Here is a 19188-nt window from a genome sequence, read left to right as displayed (position 1 = left end):
GGCCAGGCGTGAACTGATTAACAGGGGAGCAGGAGCCTGCATTTACAGGTGGCGTGGCAGCTAGGGCTGTGTGCCCCAGATCACTAACATAAATGCACATCAGTGTTTCCTTCTCCTATGAGCAAGAAGCACTTATCAATTTCCAGACTTCACCAATATCAGCCAAAAAAGGGTCTATGTGAAAATGTCCCCTGGGAAAAAGTCGCAGGTAGGTGATTTTATTTCACTGCACCTCTAAAAGCCTTCCCCCGCATATTCTAGGATGGGCATTGAATTCTATTCTAACTCCAGGCCTAGAATATTTGGGGAAAGTGCTTGATTTTCATGGTAGTGCATATTTGGGGAAATGTGGCAACATTATCAATGGATACCCCCAAACAAATATCTCTCCATTCTTAACTTCAGTCTCCAAAGAGAAGCCAGTCTCTCCCTTACTCACCAAAGACATTCCAGAGCCAACTCTGTCAGAGGTGATGTTCAAACTTCCATCCATGGAACATTTTATGGCTCAGACCAATAAGGCCATGAAGCTGATACAAAAAGACATCAATGATATTTAGGTGGACCTTAATGCGATTAACACTGGTCGGAATGTACTATAATGAAGAGCCAGTACCTGCGAAGAGATCACAGATGGGGAATCAGAAATGGAGAAAAAGTCCATGCAGAAATAGCTCAATGACACACAAATGCATGGCTTTCCCAAAAGGTTTCTTCCCCAGACATATTGACATCGACAATGTGGGGCCACATTGACCATTGCCTGGGTGCTGATCCAGGCAGATATTGGCTCAATCACAATATCAATCTATATTCCCATATGGGCATTTTTTGACTTGCAGGAAATGCAGTTTAGCAACAAGAAGTGGAGATTCACTGGTACACTGAACCAAGAACGAGGCTTTAAGAATCACAGAGCACAGCCTTAACTCTTCACTCAGAATAGGTCAGAACATAAGGCAACAATCTTGAGGGGACATACAATTACATATGGTGATCAAACATACACACAAACAAACAATCAATGGAGCTTTATTTCGACAGAGCGTCATGAAAGCATCCACATATATACCACAATCTAGAGGAATGCAGTTTAACTTCCGTTATTATTACTAGCATTACAACATGACACATTACACAGATTAAAGAGAAAAGTATGAAAAGGATTCATTTAAAATATGATGTAAAACAGATATCTCCCTATCCCAATCTAAAATTCCACCATTCATCATCCAATTCACAGTAGGTTAAAATATTCAATAACCACTTTATTACACAGATTATCCCTGTGACTCTAGCTTCTAAAAACATAACTAGATGTGGCAAACACCACATATGGGTAGGTTGTATATTTATAAAAACTCACTGCTTCTCTGGTCGGTCGAAGTCCCTCTGCTCTAAATATCGGTCATAAATATTGACGCTTAAACTTTTTTTGAACAGAGCAGGAGGAAGTGAGTATTTGATTCCTTTGAAGCACCGCACAGTGGGCCGTCTTCACTGTCGCTCATCTTCCAGTGCTTCATAATAGGGGCCAGTGGTAATACAAACTATATTTCATGCTTAAAGCAACTTGTTAAAGAGATGGGAAAAACATGCTGCCTACAGCTCAGAAGACACATCGCTAGAGCTGAGCAAGTCAGAATTTCATCTGAACTATGCTATGCTAGACAAAGCAAAACTATTGCTACACAACCACAGTGCCAAAAATAATGTTTCCCAGAATGAAAGAGACAGCTGTATATCGTAGATCATGACAGGCTAAATCAAATGTAGCGGCCTTCATATACAATAAAAAGGAACGTGTATATGGAGGATATGCGAGTAACAGGCATTTTCTCCAACATTTACAAAAAGGTTTAACCCTTTGCTAGGAATCCAGATCCCAATGCTATAGATTCCCTTTTCCAAACCCTCACCCTACCAGTCATCAATTGCTTGTGGTCTTGTGTAGAAGGGACGTGACCAAGCAGTTCAGGCTGGACTGCCCCTTTTGGGGTGGGGCCAAGCCTGATTTGCATGTGGTCTTTCCCCTTTCTGTAATGGCATGGCAGGTGAAGAACAATGGTCTGGAGGGTTGACCAGATAAATGGTAGATGATAGATTAATTCTGTACCTTCCCGACATCTCCCCTTTGTCTTGCTGTAGTCACCCCGAGTTGGAGGGGTATGCCCAGATGTGGGACCTATGCCTGCTGGGTCTGGAGACCCAAGCTACACTTCACTGATGATGCCCAAAGGGGCTGAAACATGTCTGGGGTTGCTTGGGGTCTTGTGCTATCTTGATTGTCCCTTTTGAGATGGGGCCAAACCTGATTTGCATATGGTCTTTCCTGTAAGTGATTTCAATCCGGCACACACCTAAGTCAATGCCTAGTGTGTAATGCACAACTGAAATCCTTATTTATTTTTGTCTAAAAGTTCATTTCTTCTGAACGATGTACCACTTATATCACGCCCCTCTCCTGGAACCCCCCGTCCCCCCATTCAAACTGAACCAGGAATTAGGCTGGTTTGCAAAGTTAAAATATTTATGTATGTATTCACAATTCAAACACACTATGTTTTAATGGGTACACAATGATCACCAATGGGGTGATGTAACACTAAATAACCTCTTTCATACACAAGGAGTAATAGTGAGCAAAACAATTCAGCACAGAAATAATACTTTTGTGTGTGTGTTCAGATCAAACAGCAGCGTGGTTACTATTTCCCCCTGCACACCCCTCAATCCCCCCAATAGGCAATGTAAAGAGATAAGAGGAGAGACCAGGTATTCAGGAATGGTAGAATTCAAACAAAATAACAATCCCCATTTCCCCCCAGCACCACAAGAGAAAAACAGAATTGATTTGCAAGCGTTCAGAATGGTTTCAAAGTTATCTTGAGAATGGATTCGGTAAAAACACTAAATATGGTTTAAATTGCTGAAATTGTTTAAATTCCTATGGGAGCCGCTTCGGATAGTTACATTCAAAACACTAGCAATAATTTAATACTAAGAAGCAATGTGAAATCTTAAAATTAAGGTCGGAAGCAATCAAAAGCTGTTTTACACATGTCAGAATTTCCCTAAAACGAAATTCGTATGGATTTGGGATGTGGTTTTAGATGCGAATTAAAGCTGTGGATGTTAGCTACAAGCAGACATTGAAATGTTGTTTCTAGCACTGAGGAAGTTATGGACGTTTTAGTGGAGGTCGTTTTTCTGATACAGGCGCAAGAATGGGAAACAGGAATGCAGTTTTAAAATGACAAAAATAATTTCTTACACTATGTTAAATACCAAAAAGTTTAATGCCACACAGGAAGGTCATTCACGGCCGATCATAACAGTTCAGGTGTGATACGCTACTTTCTGTTTGGTTTGGGAATTACTTTCTTAAACAATCAATAGGAAGTTAGGGCTTAGGAACAGATATGAGAGAAGAGTCCACACAAAGATAGTTCTAACAATACTGGCTCGGAAAGAGAGAGAGGATGGGTTTAAGATAGGGATTAACCAAGCAAGGTACATAGGCTAGTGACACAGTTCTATCTATACATACTCACTAGCTGTGTTTCAAACGGAACTGTCAGGATTCTGGTCAGGGATTTTGTTCAGGGATTCTGGTCAGGACAGGCTGCTGGGCACATCCAATTTGACTTGGTCTGCAATCAGCAAGGCGCTCTGGTCACCACACGGCAGGACTGGAACTGGATCTGCAAATCACTCTGGTCACAGGACGGCACAGGATGGACTGGATCTGTCCTTTTTGGTTCTGATAATAATTGTTTCAGCAGGGGAGCAGTACATCACAGCCCGGCTGTATATATTTTGAAGCTTTCCCTTAGGTGGTGGGATTATGGTTCTGGAATATGAGTCCTAGCTGAGAATGGTTCAGCTGTAAAATGGGCCTTTCTGCTTTGCCAATTTTCTGGAGTCTGGAGGAAGTAAGATGGATAGTTCTGCCGCAGGGTGCTCAGCCAGCATTGGGATAGAGGGTGAATCTGTGTCCTTTTGAGTCCTGAGCTGTCTCTATTTATGCTTATGATAAAGGGGTGTGTGTGCTGGTTTATCCTAAGCTTGCCCCTTGGACAGGGATTGGTCAAGGTCTCCTCTCTTCCTTGATAGGAGGAGAGAAACAGGGTGTCACCTTAATGGTGTGGGTTTATGAGGCCTAGAGTCCACCCCTAGCCTCTTGAACACAAAATCTACTTTTGATGCAATACATATTTCCACATGTGCAACCTCTATAACAACCATATATATATAGATCACATATTTTGAGTAGCAGATACTCCTAAAAACCCCGTCTCTGTAGGATCTTGTGTCTGCTTTCCACCAAATCTCGCCCTTTTTTATCAGGAACACAATGTCCAGTGTATCAGCAAATCTGTACAAGTGTGCGCATATAACATGGGCATACGTGTATAAAGTTTCAAACTTCTATCAGAAATACATTTTGTGTAATACCACATTTTCCTCCGTTTCTTCCCAGAACATGCCACAGAGTTCTGGCTCCTTTTCACCCGTGCATCCAGAAATTGCATTAACAATGCTGTTCTTTCTACATTTTTGACAATTTTACATAATAAGTTATATGTATTTAAACAAAATTTTCTTTGTGAATGTTCAGCCACAGATGGCTGTTTGTCTCTGCCTCCTTCTGCCTCCCTGCAGTTCAAAAGCAGTCTCCTCCCTGTTGTTCCTGGCAGAGGCCATTTACGACCCTTCACAATTAGCATTTCCTTTAGCTGGAGGATGTCCATTGTTTACTTCCCCACTGCAGTCCAATTTTTCCCCCACCCTATAATCATCACTTAGGTGTGATTTCCTGGTGGAGAGGAGCTGACAGAAAGCTGTTATTCCAGTTTGGGTGCCTTTTAGCCAGGCTGAGTTTAAATGTTAATTCTGTTGCATTTTTCCTTAGCTTAAAAACTAACTTGTGATTTCAAACTAGCAGCTAGAACACTTATTTCAGTTTCTAAACCATGGGATTAACAATTACAACATAGGTTACTCTCAGGAACAGGCCACTTAGATTTCAAACATTTGGCTTCAGTTTATACAGGTTTCGAAGTTTATCATGCAGGCTTCTGACAGCTGTCATTCAGGCGGCCGAGGGTACTGCGCCCAGATTTTTACAGATTCCACAAACAGGAAACTTTTGCTGTGGATGTTTCTTTGATACTTTCAGCTTTTCAGAACATTGCATGTTCATAATGATTTCTGGTACTAAGTGAATTGTAGCACCCAGCAAGAATTTTGGATGATTGAGGGTGTTTGGTACCAGCATTCTGCAGTTTCAGCAACCAAGAAAAACGATTTAAAGCAAGATTTTGGGGTTTCTTTTAGCCGAGCACTGCTTTTCCCTCTGTACTCAATGTTCACTTGTTGTGGAGCCCAGTGATATATTTCAAGAGTGAGATTTCTGTTCCACCACTGACAACACGCGTAGTAGATTGGGCAGCCATCTTTTTGTGCTTTGCAGAGTGTGATTTTCAGAGGTTTTGGCACGCACAAGGGTTTTGCGGCCATTTTGATGTTTCTGACACCATCAGAACACAGTGATGCCACATGACAGAGCAAAAGTGGGGCAAGACATCCCACAGAGCCCCCTCTGCCAACTTAAGTTTGACTGCCCGTCAAGTAGAAGTCGGGAGATTGGGATGTTCTTTTTTCTTTGTTCCAGGTGGAGAAAGTTATCTGCTTCTCCCATCAGTGCTGGATCGACATGTTCTCCTCGCCGGTTCTGGATGGGAATATGGGGCAATACTCCGGGTCCCTTGGGTCTTTCCTCCCAGTCCCCGAGTGTGCTTCTTGGTACTTATAATCCTTGGTTTCAGTGCTATGAGACAGAACAGAGCATACTTATGGAATTTTCCCTACTACTATTCATGTAGTGGGGCAAATGCATACATTGAATACTGTTTACAATACCCCCGTCTGTAATTCCCAATGATTTTGACAGCAGGAATGGTATTAACAGTTGGAATTTTCTAGGGATCCAAAATGTCCCCCTCTGGGTTTCTGGATGGCTCCTCTATTTGCCGCAGCGTATGCATGGGATGGCAGCACTTCAGCTGGTTGATGTGGACCCACTTGTCTTCCCCTTCTGCCAAACTGCCCTTGGGGATGCGGATTTTGTAGGCGACTGGTAAGATTCCGTCAACAATTTCAAAAGGACCCCACCAAGTAGGGAGAAATTTGCGCTGTTTGGCCTGGTTCCTTTGGAAATTGTACAAGTAGACCCAGTCTCCTACTTGGTATTCTTTTTTAGTTGTATTCAGGTCACAGTGGGTCTTCATACTGTCTGCAGATCTTTCTAGATTCCGTTGAGCATAGGCAAAAGCATGTTGAAGATGTTTTCCCAGATTCTCAACATACTCATGAGATGTGGAGGCATTTATCAAGGTCTGATCTTGGGTTCTTTAGAGCAGATGCTGGGGAAGCACCATCCTTCATCCAGTCATCAGCTCAAACGGAGACATTTTTGTTGCAGACGAAGGCCATCGAATCTGCCACAAACTTTTTTAATATGCTCACAATTGTCTTGTTGTATCTCTCAACTCCACCACTAGAGTCTCGCCAGTAGGCAATGTGTAGTTTCCTTTTGACCCCAAGTATCTCCCACATCTTTGTCATCACTTTGCTAGTGAAGTGGATACCTCGGTTTCACTCAATCCTTTGGGGTAGTCCAAAATACAAGAAGATGTGATTGATCATCAGGGCAGCTGCTGTTTCTGCCTTGCAATTTGGGGCCGGGAGACATTCCACCCAATTAGTGAACAATCATGTCAGGGTCACCATGTATTTGTTCCTCTAGAGGAGCGAATCACAGGCCCGATAAAATCAACTTGTAAATCTGACCAAGGCAGTGTCATCCACCTCTTTTGGAGGGGAGCACGGTGTGTGAGTGATGTTGGCTGAAATTCTGCACACATAAAACACCCCTTCAAGTATTGGTCGAGGTCCTGCCCCATGTGTGGCCAGTATGCAACCTCTCTCAAGATTTCTAGTGTCTTATGAAACCTCCGATGACCGGCTGTGGACGCATCATGGGCGTGACTTAGCATCAGGCTTCGGAATGAAGTGGGGACCACCCACTGGTCATGGCCAGCTATGGATCTCCTCACCAACAAACTGTCTTGGATTCAGAACATTTTTGGTCATTTCATCAACACCCTGAGGTCCTCTTTCCCTATGTAATCGGTATCCGTCAGGGGAAAGTTCTCATGGTCCTCAATGTGTTGATAAAATGTACCAATTGTTGGATCCCCTTTTGAGCCATAATCAAATCGGCATCTGTGGTCTCCTTTCTCCATTGTGCAGTTGAGAGTCCATTGTGAGCATTTGTCTGGGACCTAGTGATAGCATTGACCTGGATTTCCCCCAACAGGGACGCAATCTCAAGTAGATCCCCAGCTGATCAGCTTGATCATTTCCAGTTTGTCTGGTCTATCTACTTTAGAATGACCCTTGATCTTTTTCAAGTAGATGCTCATATTATTTGAGGTGACCAGATCATCAATATTTCGTATTCATTTCCCATGTTTCAATGGTTTATTATTAGCACATAGCATGCCTCTGGTTTTCCAATTAACCAGGTGCTCCACGAACCTGTTTCGTACATAATCCGAATCAGTGATTATGACCAGTTTGTGGAGTTGGTGTTGGACAGCAGTGAGGATGGCTTGATGCGCAGCCATCAGCACTTGACTACTTCGGGGACCGATGTTGTACCCAGTGGAGGATTCTGGGGCATCATTCACCCATGCATTCCGTACGCCGGCCACACGTTCTTTTTCCCCGTTGTTGTCAACATGGTAGGAGCACCCATCCACATAGACAGTGGGAATTCCCTCACACTGGTCTTCTTCATAGACTTTGTGTGGGGAATAAAGGTATGTCTCCACGTTGTCCTTGATTTTAAGACTTTCATCCTCGAGACAGTTTTCTCTGGCACAATCATGCAAGTCAGCCAGACCTAGCGCGAGGGGACTCTTCTGATTTTGGCCATATCTGACCTCCACAGGAAATCCTTGCATTGAAAGAATCCAGGAAGTAATTTGGGAATTACTCACATTTCCGGCCCGGATTCTGTCACTCTGAAGATATTACAAAGGTTGGTGTGGAGTCTCCACTATGATGTGTTCCCCCTGGATATATGGGCGGTATTTCTTCAATGTCCACACCGTTACCAGGAGTGCCTTCTCACAATTGTTGAATTTTTCCTCCACAGAGGATAAAGTCTTACTCACATAGGAGATTATTTTATTGACCTTGTCATGGTTTTGATATAATACTGCAGTCAAGCATGTATTTGAGAACCCTGTCTCCAAGAAGAACTCCTTGTTTTTGACAGGCTAAACTAGGCAAGGCGCTTTAGAGAGGCTTCTTTTGAGTTGTCTTACTGCCTCGGCTTGTTCTGGACCCCACTCCCACTTGACCCCCCCCTTCAAAAGATGGATCAGGGGTCTTGTGATCTCTGCGTAGTGCTCAATGAACTTTCTGCTGTAATTAGTTAGTCCAAGGAGGCTCCTTAGTTCCCGCAGAGTTGTGGGGTCTTTTAATTTGTGGAGTGCTTCCACTTTCTTTTCCTGGGTACAGAGACCCTGAAGAGTTATCTCATGCCCCAAGAAATTGACCAGGGTACTGCACCACTGTGCCATTTGAAAGGAGAGTTTTGCTCCGGCAGCCCTCAACTGTGTCAGGACATAACGGATCTCCGCTATGTGTTCCTCCACAGTTGAGCTTTTGACTAGAACATCTACATAGGCCAGGTTACCCCTTTCACCCAGGTCGGGCATGGCCTTATGTTGTAACGCTCACCTGATTCCCACGGAGGCGCTGATCCCGGCTGGGCTGCTATCGTTTCTTCAATTGAGAAGCGTAGAGCTCGGACGACTCTCAGGACTGGGCTTCCTCTTATCGAATGTCTGACTTGCAGGGTACGTTTTCTGCAGGTGGAAGAAAAAGGGTTAATCACCGTTTGATGGGATTCCTTCTCCCACCAATCGCCAGTTTCTCCCACAGCCTAGCTTTCTACTTGTCTAGGCGAGCTCTCACCTTAGGCGTATAAATGCTGAGCTCTCCATCCTGCGTCTGGTGCAGGGGTGCGTGGATTCCAGTTACGTCACTGGATGAGTTCAGTGTTGAGGCTCAAGTCTTTTGCGGCCTTAGTTGTGGCACTGGTGCTGGGATGCCGAAGAGCGATGCCGCCGTTACTGCACGAGCGGATGCCTGTAAGTATACTGTAGTCTTTAGGCTTTAAAAGATGGGCACCTCAATAATGTCCCTTTTCCTTTGTTTCAGGCCTCGGGATGCTGTGGGCGTAGTTTTCCGTTGCCGCTGCACGTGCCGATGCACGTAAGTATAACGATCGTTGGCCGCTTTTAATGGCACCTCAAATAATGTCTTTTTCCTATTTTTCAGGTGCCGGGATGCTGAGGTTGATGCGGCCGCTACTGCGCGTGCAAAAACTGGTAAGTTAAGATGAATGCGACTGCCTTCACCCGAACCCCTTTTTAATTATGTCCTTTGCCTTTCAGGTGCAGAGAAGCTGCCGAAGAGAAGGCCGCGGTTAGCTCCGTTGCAATCACGGATGGATCAGGTAAGCGGGCGCGGCTGCGAGCGAGTTGCACTTTTCTAACCTTATGTTTATTCTTTGCAGGTTTTGCCGGTGACTGGATTCCGGGATCTGGTAAGTATTGTTCTGTGTCTTTCTTCATCCACAGGTTGCTGCGCGGAAGCTGAAGATGACTCTGGACCTGGAATGCAGGAGCCGACTCGGTGAGCGTCCTGCTGCTGCTGCAGAATAACGCGAAGCACGTGTTTTCCATCGGGCGTGGTTTAAATAGCAGAGAAGTGCTTCCAGTGTGTGTTCTTCCACCGGTTCCACCCAGGTAAGAAAAGAGTTCCTGAATGGAGGGAATAGTTCCTCCCAGCCCTGATGGCTGGGGACTTCAACCAGACTGGATTGTTCTGGCTAAATATGCAGCATGGTCTGCCTCAGGTAAGTCCACCCAAGCATTATTACACTGTTTATCAATATGAGCCCGGCGCCTATGGCGTCGGGACTGAAACCCTTCATGAGCCTGGCGCCAAAGGCGCCAGGACACGGTCCAAAGGGCCCCTGTAGGGGTCTGCTGGGTCCGGAGTAGTGGAAGACGGGTCTGCTTCCGAGGGTGCTGGGCCAGTCCTGGCCCCTCGGGAGTAGCGCCCATGACATATGTAGGAAGATGTTAAATTCATTGCCGGAGTTGATGTATCCGAAGGGAGTCTGGTTCCAAGTGTACTGCTGCCCCCTGAAGGTAAAGGCCCGCTTGTATTGGTACTCCCTGCTGACAGGTACAGTCCTGTAGTGAAAACAAAGAGGAACTCCAGATACCCCGGGAACAAAATGGAGTAAAAGACTGGAATGAAACAAAGGCGTGTTCCTGTGTAAATTAAATTAAACAACTGATTGAAAGGCTGCAAACAATTACTCCACTGGTAGCTATCACAAATAAATCATATAATTTAGTAAAAAAATAATATATCACCTAATATACTACGCTTGTGCATTATATATTATTATTGACATAAAACAACAAAGACATAGTGGTACAAACAAATGTATAATTGTTTATAAGCAAGGAGAAAGCACATTTTGGAGCTTGTGTAAACTGTTTTTGATTACATCATTGCTTCTTAAAGAGAAAAATGAAGAAAAAAAACATTCACAAAAAAAGTGACACATATTTACAAAACTTACAACATCTTGGTAATACACGAATACATATGACTTTGAAAGGAACATAAACAGAGAAGCTGAATTTAACAGATCACGCTCAGTATGACAGCAGCCTAAATCTGTCTACAAATCTTAATGTGCAGGGTAGTTCATGAAACAGACTATAGCTAACTGTCCCTAGCTCAATTAGGACTAGTATCTTTGGCCTTTTAATGTGGCAAAAACACTCCAAATGTAGATAAAGGCTGAGTAAATTTGAATTACAGAACAAATGACAGTGAAGTTTTGAACTTATTCAAATTAAACCTGAAGCTGAAAAAATGTACATAAGGCTGAAATAATGTACAATGTACATAAGGCTGAAATAATGTAACGTACAGTCCAGTACCCATTAGTCAGGTCAATGGCAGTGAATGCCTTTGACCCTTGGATCTGGGCCAGCCCTTGGTCAATGTAGGGAAGAGGCCATTGGGAAGTATGGACCCGTTTGTTGAGCTCCCTTAGGTCAGCAGAGAGTCTCCACTGGCCGTTTAGTTTCAAAATCTCCAGCACCGGATTATTGAAGGTGCTGTGGACTGGAAGAATTATCCTACAGTACTCAAGGTTCTTAATTACTTCAGTAAGGTACTCCATTGATGCGAGGGGCAAGCGATATTGTCTCACAAAAACTGGAGTCATGCCAGGGTCCGCGGGAATTGTTGTGTGGATGTCGGTGCGACCACATTCATATGAGTCCACCGCAAAGAGATCTAGAAAATTTAAGAAAACTTGTTTCAATTTTTGCTTTTGCTCCAGAGTCTCACAGGCATCATCTAGGTTGACTCTCTCTTCAACCATCTGCCTGAAGCCTGGAAAAACTTCCGGTGTGGCTATCTCAGCAGCCTCCTCCAGCTGGGTGGAGAGGTCCCTGGTCAAAGTGCTGATTTGGACTGATGGCTTCAGGTGTGGAAGGCAGTCCTTGTGGACTTGAAAGATCACCTCATCCCTCCTGAAGTCACAGGTCACATCTTCCTTACCATAAGGGTAGGAAGAGTACACCAGGAAATTCCCCCAATACTGGGTGAAGTTCCTGTCTGGTGTTGTGTCATCGTCGCTATCCCTGTCAAAAAAGTTCCTGGGGATTGGTCCTAACAGTTCATTACCTAAATCTATGGAAAAATGTCGGTCATCAACTGCCATTCCAATAATGGCGCCTGCGCCCAGAGTGATACGCTTTAGGTCACTGTTATCCACCTCTATTGGAATGGTGTTGTGTTCTATGTTGACTAATGGTGTTGGGTTTACCCCCAACCCTTGCTGTTGGAAATGAGTATTAAGATGGACATAGGCGTCAGGGTTTTTCAGTTTCTGTCCTCTTTTAATTTTTACTTCCAGTGAGAATTGGTGGATCCATTCTGGGATAGTGACTTCTTCTCCAATCTGAATTTCAACTGCATATGGCAGCAGTTGAGCTGACCGAAATGCTTTCTCTGGGTCATCAAAGTCCATGGGATTACCCGCTAATCGGGACAAAGCTTTGAAGTTTATAGGGTCCAAACTAATGGCAAAGTGATTGAGAATGTCACTGTCTAAATAAAATGTGGCAGGGACATCTCGCACGACCCAACAATTATGGACTATGCTCTTGTTGTCTATGGTAATTTTGAGCATACACCTGCTAGGCAGGAGATGTTTGGAATTGGGTGTTTCCAGGTCCATTTCCCATTTGTCTAACAGTTTAAATGTGGGAATGGCTGGATCTTTTGGGAGTTTGCGGAACATGGCTGTGATGCTGGAAATGCATCGGAGGGACAGAGCCTCAGTATCCTTGTCCTTTACTGCCTTTTTATTGTGTGTTCTGTCGTGTTTTCAGCACAGGAGTTCATGTGGGACTCCTGGCGGTGCAGCTCTCTCTCTTTTGGTCTGGTGAACAGACCCGTGGGATACCTTTATGGCACCCGTGGGTGGGGGTACAACCCTGTGCCCCTAGTGTATGTTTTGGGCACCTGTGGGTGGCCCTCAGAGCAGGGTATGGGCTGGTGGCAGCTCCATGCTGACTTTGACAGGTGCGCTGAGTATCCTCCATTTTGGGGATCCCCAGGCCCTGCCATTGGAATCAGTTGATTCCTGATGGAAAACAAGGTGGCCCCTGTGGCCTCTTGCTTTCTATTACCTATTACCTTGTTTTCACAAAGTCCTGGGAAGCCCTGACTCTGTCCCTTCCCCCTGACTGGCTGTTGGGTGGAAGTTCCATATATGGTGTTGTTGTGAAGTCCAGTCCAGACAGACTGACTGGAGCCTTCCCAGTGACTGTATGTTGTGGGTACGCCCTGTGGGTGGGACCTGGGTGAATGGAGTGTGTGACCAATATGCACTTCTTGTTGTGGCTGTCTGGTTTCTGGTATGAGAGACAAAGACTGAGACAGCCCTGCCCGAAACTGGCCTGAATGCAGTGTGTAGTGTTGAATGGCTGAGTACTTGTCCCAATCCACATTCCTTGTTGTGAGTGTCTGAGAGGGAGGAGGATGGCCTGAATGCACTGTGTGCCTGATTGGCTGACTGACTGCATGAATGACCTTCTGTATGATTGGCTGCTGAGAGTGACCCAGCAGTGTGGATGAGAGACAAGATAGTATATCTGGGGAACTCTCACAACTGGAAATTGTTCAGAAGCTGTGTCTACACTTTAAGAGTAACTTGAACTGCTGACCCTCGACGCCCAGCTGGAAGACGAAGACTTGCTGTTGCATTTGTTTTGACCTGATCTGAAAGCTGTTGAACTCGTCAAGGACTGATCCAAGAGAGGACCTGGTAAGGCACCCTCATCCCAAGCTCCGAGGGACCATCGAGCACCGCTAACCTTCGCTGAAGCTCCCTGAAAGTCAGACCCTCGAAAGGCTGCCGACCTGAGACAGGACCGCTGAGGAGAACGAAGCAAAGCACCCGGACTTCACAGCTGTCGAAGTCTATTGCCATCGACCAGGGTTCGAAGGTTTGTGTAACCGCTGGAGGCCCGTCAAAGTTGTGTTGCCCAGCTGTGGGGACCACTTGACGCCGTGCCACCAACGACCGGAGCCCCCTGCTCCTTTGTCTTAGAACATTTGAATCCAAGGACTCCCTTGTCTGCAACGTCGACTGCTTTGTCCCGCCGGAGAAAGTCGAGGACGACCAACGCGCCGAGGAGAATCCGCCGGTGGCTTTCCCGCCACCTGAAGGCCACGAAGACTTTGACGACTCGATGCCCTTGTTGGGCCACATTTCTTCAGTAACTCTTTGCGGTCCTGAACAATCCATCGCCGAGGTGCCCCGCACACCTCATCCTCGCAGGACGTCGCTGACCAGCACCGCTTGGATCGACATCGGGGTCTCGGCACCCTTGAACTTCTCATCGCCGCCGTCGATGACAAGTTCACCATCTTCGACGCCTCTCGATGATCCGTGGCTCCTGCTTTAAAGGGAGTCACTCAAGATGCATCCTTCGACGCGTCTTCAAAGAACTCTACTCCACCAGGTACATTGGGGGGGTAAAACCTTAATAGGAGGAAATAAGGCTATTGAACAATATATGGACTGGGCTTGTGCTATATATCTTTATTTTACAGGTTGCCCAGGTGGGGGATCTCCACACAGAACTGTGTCTATCTGTATAGGCCAGCAATCTGCCTATTGTTTCAACCATTTTACGTTCCTTCCTATCTCTATTGCTGGTTTCCTCGTTACTGATCTGTGTGACATTTTAACTGTACAGTTGATGCACTTTAATGAGATTTGATAACATTGGTGGTACCACTTTAGAATTGTATATATCTATCATTGTTGATTTCCGAGTACAAAGTGCGTTATTGTGATCGTGTACATACCTTTGAATATTAATTATATAAAGACTGTGTTTTCAGTAATACAGTGTGTGGACATTCCTTTGTAGGGGTTCGGGGACTACACTGTACTTAAGAACCAGCCTGCATCACCTCCTGAGAAGCTAGGCCTTGATTGCTCGACTACGTTACCAATAATAGAGAATCTTGGCTGGGTCCTCTGTGCCTCTCCTCTACCATATAGAGAGCGGAAGTACAGACACCCCCCTCCAGTCTTCACACTGGTGGCAGTGGTGGGATGCTTATGGTTTTAAGAATCAGTGTATAACCATGCCACTTACAAAATATCTGCACTTTATTAAATTAAGGTTTGGTTGTGTACAAAATAACTGCATTACAAGCAATGCAGTCTATCGCAAATGGTAAATTGACTAGGATGAGCTTAGAGGCTCTCCAGAGTGCTTGTGAAGCCAGGGAGTTAGACTTTGTGGATAAGTCTAGGGCTGAGCTGATAGCTGCCCTGGTGGACTACCAGACCGATGGTGAAACTCTTGATGAGGGGGGGGAAGCAACCAATGAGGACTCTGCCCCTGAGGGTTCTACTGAATCTGTTTCTGGGAATGCCACCATTCTTGCTGCCTCTGATCCGAACCCCAGCAATTCTATAGAACTTGAGTTATTAAGGATGAAATTGGCCTTTGAATACCGCAAGTTGGAGATAGAAGCTGAGCTTAAGAAAGAGGAGCTGGCACAGCAAGTGGAACTCAAGAATAGGGATCCTGAACTCAAAGTCAAGGCTGCTTAATGTCAGAGAATCCAGCTAGAGAAAGCTAGAGTGGAGACTTCAGCTAAACCAGTTGAGAGCGGCAGGTCCCCAGCCACCAAGTTTATGAAAGATTTGGTTGGTGTGTTTGTGGAGGGTTCTGATATCCTCCAATGGATTGAAGCACTTGAAATGGCTTGTGCAATTCATGATGTTGACAAAAGAGATTGGGCTAAGTGTTTGTTAAGCAGAGTGCCTCAGACTGGGTATGACTGTATTCGAAACTGAGTGTGGAAGACAGGGGTCAGTATGAGTGTATGAAATCTGCTTTGATTGGCAAGTTTGTCAAGACACCTACCGAATACCTTAAAAGGTTCAGTGATTTTAAGAAAAGAAAGAATGTGTCAAATAATGTCTTTTTCCTATTTTTCAGGTGCCGGGATGCTGAGGTTGATGCGGCCGCTACTGCGCGTGCAAAAACTGGTAAGTTAAGATGAATGCGACTGCCTTCACCCGAACCCCTTTTTAATTATGTCCTTTGCCTTTCAGGTGCAGAGAAGCTGCCGAAGAGAAGGCCGCGGTTAGCTCCGTTGCAATCACGGATGGATCAGGTAAGCGGGCGTGGCTGCGAGCGAGTTGCACTTTTCTAACCTTATGTTTATTCTTTGCAGGTTTTGCCGGTGACTGGATTCCGGGATCTGGTAAGTATTGTTCTGTGTCTTTCTTCATCCACAGGTTGCTGCGCGGAAGCTGAAGATGACCCTGGACCTGGAATGCAGGAGCCGACTCGGTGAGCGTCCTGCTGCTGCTGCAGAATAACGCGAAGCACGTGTTTTCCATCGGGCGTGGTTTAAATAGCAGAGAAGTGCTTCCAGTGTGTGTTCTTCCACCGGTTCCACCCAGGTAAGAAAAGAGTTCCTGAATGGAGGGAATAGTTCCTCCCAGCCCTGATGGCTGGGGACTTCAACCAGACTGGATTGTTCTGGCTAAATATGCAGCATGGTCTGCCTCAGGTAAGTCCACCCAAGCATTATTACACTGTTTATCAATATGAGCCCGGCGCCTATGGCGTCGGGACTGAAACCCTTCATGAGCCTGGCGCCAAAGGCGCCAGGACACGGTCCAAAGGGCCCCTGTAGGGGTCTGCTGGGTCCGGAGTAGTGGAAGACGGGTCTGCTTCCGAGGGTGCTGGGCCAGTCCTGGCCCCTCGGGAGTAGCGCCCATGACATATGTAGGAAGATGTTAAATTCATTGCCGGAGTTGATGTATCCGAAGGGAGTCTGGTTCCAAGTGTACTGCTGCCCCCTGAAGGTAAAGGCCAGCTTGTATTGGTACTCCCTGCTGACAGGTACAGTCCTGTAGTGAAAACAAAGAGGAACTCCAGATACCCCGGGAACAAAATGGAGTAAAAGACTGGAATGAAACAAAGGCGTGTTCCTGTGTAAATTAAATTAAACAACTGATTGAAAGGCTGCAAACAATTACTCCACTGGTAGCTATCACAAATAAATCATATAATTTAGTAAAAAAATAATATATCACCTAATATACTACGCTTGTGCATTATATATTATTATTGATATAAAACAACAAAGACATAGTGGTACAAACAAATGTATAATTGTTTATAAGCAAGGAGAAAGCACATTTTGGAGCTTGTGTAAACTGTTTTTGATTACATCATTGCTTCTTAAAGAGAAAAATGAAGAAAAAAAACATTCACAAAAAAAGTGACATATATTTACAAAACTTACAACATCTTGGTAATACACGAATACATATGACTTTGAAAGGAACATAAACAGAGAAGCTGAATTTAACAGATCACGCTCAGTATGACAGCAGCCTAAATCTGTCTACAAATCTTAATGTGCAGGGTAGTTCATGAAACAGACTATAGCTAACTGTCCCTAGCTCAATTAGGACTAGTATCTTTGGCCTTTTAATGTGGCAAAAACACTCCAAATGTAGATAAAGGCTGAGTAAATTTGAATTACAGAACAAATGACAGTGAAGTTTTGAACTTATTCAAATTAAACCTGAAGCTGAAAAAATGTACATAAGGCTGAAATAATGTACAATGTACATAAGGCTGAAATAATGTAACGTACAGTCCAGTACCCATTAGTCAGGTCAATGGCAGTGAATGCCTTTGACCCTTGGATCTGGGCCAGCCCTTGGTCAATGTAGGGAAGAGGCCATTGGGAAGTATGGACCCGTTTGTTGAGCTCCCTTAGGTCAGCAGAGAGTCTCCACTGGCCGTTTAGTTTCAAAATCTCCAGCACCGGATTATTGAAGGTGCTGTGGACTGGAAGAATTATCCTACAGTACTCAAGGTTCTTAATTACTTCAGTAAGGTACTCCATTGATGCGAGGGGCAAGCGATATTGTCTCACAAAAACTGGAGTCATGCCAGGGTCCGCGGGAATTGTTGTGTGGATGTCGGTGCGACCACATTCATATGAGTCCACCGCAAAGAGATCTAGAAAATTTAAGAAAACTTGTTTCAATTTTTGCTTTTGCTCCAGAGTCTCACAGGCATCATCTAGGTTGACTCTCTCTTCAACCATCTGCCTGAAGCCTGGAAAAACTTCCGGTGTGGCTATCTCAGCAGCCTCCTCCAGCTGGGTGGAGAGGTCCCTGGTCAAAGTGCTGATTTGGACTGATGGCTTCAGGTGTGGAAGGCAGTCCTTGTGGACTTGAAAGATCACCTCATCCCTCCTGAAGTCACAGGTCACATCTTCCTTACCATAAGGGTAGGAAGAGTACACCAGGAAATTCCCCCAATACCGGGTGAAGTTCCTGTCTGGTGTTGTGTCATCGTCGCTATCCCTGTCAAAAAAGTTCCTGGGGATTGGTCCTAACAGTTCATTACCTAAATCTATGGAAAAATGTCGGTCATCAACTGCCATTCCAATAATGGCGCCTGCGCCCAGAGTGATACGCTTTAGGTCACTGTTATCCACCTCTATTGGAATGGTGTTGTGTTCTATGTTGACTAATGGTGTTGGGTTTACCCCCAACCCTTGCTGTTGGAAATGAGTATTAAGATGGACATAGGCGTCAGGGTTTTTCAGTTTCTGTCCTCTTTTAATTTTTACTTCCAGTGAGAATTGGTGGATCCGTTCTGGGATAGTGACTTCTTCTCCAATCTGAATTTCAACTGCATATGGCAGCAGTTGAGCTGACCGAAATGCTTTCTCTGGGTCATCAAAGTCCATGGGATTACCCGCTAATCGGGACAAAGCTTTGAAGTTTATAGGGTCCAAACTAATGGCAAAGTGATTGAGAATGTCACTGTCTAAATAAAATGTGGCAGGGACATCTCGCACGACCCAACAATTATGGACTATGCTCTTGTTGTCTATGGTAATTTTGAGCATACACCTGCTAGGCAGGAGATGTTTGGAATTGGGTGTTTCCAGGTCCATTTCCCATTTGTCTAACAGTTTAAATGTGGGAATGGCTGGATCTTTTGGGAGTTTGCGGAACATGGCTGTGATGCTGGAAATGCATCGGAGGGACAGAACCTCCGTATCCTTGTCCTTTACTGCCTTTTTATTGTGTGTTCTGTCGTGTTTTCAGCACAGGAGTTCATGTGGGACTCCTGGCGGTGCAGCTCTCTCTCTTTTGGTCTGGTGAACAGACCCGTGGGATACCTTTATGGCACCCGTGGGTGGGGGTACAACCCTGTGCCCCTAGTGTATGTTTTGGGCACCTGTGGGTGGCCCTCAGAGCAGGGTATGGGCTGGTGGCAGCTCCATGCTGACTTTGACAGGTGCGCTGAGTATCCTCCATTTTGGGGATCCCCAGGCCCTGCCATTGGAATCAGTTGATTCCTGATGGAAAACAAGGTGGCCCCTGTGGCCTCTTGCTTTCTATTACCTATTACCTTGTTTTCACAAAGTCCT

Source organism: Ambystoma mexicanum, chromosome 5q (genome assembly GCF_040938575.1).
Source record: "Ambystoma mexicanum isolate Mex_15411 chromosome 5q, UKY_AmexF1_1, whole genome shotgun sequence".
In the NCBI taxonomy this organism is placed as follows: domain Eukaryota; kingdom Metazoa; phylum Chordata; class Amphibia; order Caudata; family Ambystomatidae; genus Ambystoma; species Ambystoma mexicanum.
The sequence above is the reverse complement of the archived record's forward strand: the minus strand, read 5'-3'. Positions refer to the sequence as shown.